Source organism: Eucalyptus grandis, chromosome 4, assembly GCF_016545825.1.
Source record: "Eucalyptus grandis isolate ANBG69807.140 chromosome 4, ASM1654582v1, whole genome shotgun sequence".
In the NCBI taxonomy this organism is placed as follows: Eukaryota; Viridiplantae; Streptophyta; class Magnoliopsida; order Myrtales; family Myrtaceae; genus Eucalyptus; species Eucalyptus grandis.
Window position 1 is genome coordinate 11268359 of NC_052615.1, and position 2067 is coordinate 11270425.

The window sequence follows — 2067 nt, forward strand, 5'->3', positions numbered from 1 at the left end:
CTTTGCTCTTATTTATTATTTTTTGCCGGCCCGGTTATTGGAACTTTACTCTTGCACATGAATCTTACTGGTTGTTATGTATTGATGTAACTATGCGGACACATTGCCGAGAAAAGAAAAAGGAGAATTCAATCAGCACCGAACAAAGTCTTTGTCTTTTTCTAACACAAGAAAAAATAAATAGGAAAGTTCACAGGCCCTTCCTCCTCTCCAGTGGTGGGGTGAAGGCAGGGACATTGTTTTCGAGAGTGGCATTATTATTTTAAGTTATGGTAATAGAAGGTTCTAGTGTTTTACTTCCATACAAGAACCACGAACGATTTTCTTTGGTATTTTTCTCCCTTATGAATATAACCAAATAAAAAATAAATCGGACAGTTGAAGGCCTTCGTTCACTCCATGGCGTCGTCATGGTTAAGTTAGGGACATCATTTGATATTTGTTTTTTCATGGAAAGTGGCACAGGACATAATTTTTTTTTTTTTTTTTTTTTTTTTTTGGGTCTGGGCATAGGACATTGTTTTTATTTTGGGTGCTGCGGGGCGTCGTTAGGGATGAAAAGACGGGACGTCATTTTATACTATTTCTTTTGGGTGAATTTGAACACTTTGGGATGTTGCAAAACATTTTATACTCTTTCTTTTAGGTCCAAACCATTGATGATCTGCACCCAAATGGGATGAAAAAACGGGGACGTCATTTCATACTCTTTCTTTTGGGTGAATTTGAACAATATTTTGGATGTTGTGAAACAATTTATACTCCTTCTAGGTTTAGGGCACTTTATATTTTGGATGTTGTAAACATTTTATACTCTTTCTTTTAGGTTTAGTGTACTTTATATTTTATAAAATGTTTCGCAACATGTTTCGCAATATATTTTGGATGTTGCAGAACATTTTATACTCTTTTTTTTAGATTTAATGTACCTTATATTTTATAAAATGTTCCGGATTCCTACAGGATGCCCGGAATATCTGGAACATTTTATAAAATACAAGTTACATTAAATCTAAAAGAAAGAGTATAAAATGTTGCACAGCATCCAAAATATAGTGTTCTATAAAATGTTCCACCGCCTCGCGGCCCTGCTCTTTCTTGGGATGGAGCAGCACGCCTCCTCTTCCACTTCACCGGTTTGGCATCCGTGTTTTTGCTCGCGTGGTTGCTGCTCCACGACTCCTTCCACTCCACCCTCTGGTTCATGCTGTTCGTGTTGCTTTCCGTGAATCTGTTGCACGGCCCAATTCAAAAACTTTGTCTGTGGTTTTTCCGCAAACGCTTTCTTATCCGTGAGGGGGGCTCCCGTGTATGGCACGGTGGAAGAGCGCAGCCACATTTGCCACGCCCGGTTGTGGATATGCGTTTCATGCTGGAAGTCTGAGCGCCGTAGTTGTTCAACTGACTGCTCCTTGCTTGGAAGAAGTAATTTTAATTCTGTGATCTCTTTAAATCAAATTATTAGTACTTTAGGAAGCTAAGCAAGATTAGTGTAAGAGGCACTTGGGGCTTTCTTCTCTTTATCTGAAGCCATAGCCATGAGGAATCCCCAAGCCTTCGGCGTCAAATTATCTCCCGATCATAATAAACGAGAGCAGGGAACAAGTAAAAACCACCTATGTATCTTTCCTGTTCCTAGCCATGAATGGTGATGCACCTTGCAGTGACTAGAAATTGGGATCTGTCGAAGAGATTGAAGATGACCTCAACAATTGTTACAACGAGTAGAATGGTCGTTTCTAGCAGCCATGTAAGGGGTAGTAATTGTTCTTGAGGTTAAAGCTTCTGACCTCTTTGAAAGCATTGCTGAATGTTGCAGATTTCCTTCTTTTTTTCTGGTGAATCTCTCTGTAGCTTTCTGTTTGGCCAGTGGATGGATTTGTGTCATTTTACATTCTTTGCTGGTGTGCTATGGTTTTGCTCATTTATCCATATGAACTGGGATAAATTGATGCCTTGGAGACGCAAGCACAGCTAAAATTTCAAAAGCTTTGATCTAACACTAACATCATTGAGTGATCCAAATCAAAATGAAAGATGCCAGCTTTTTCCATCTGTCTCGCATAT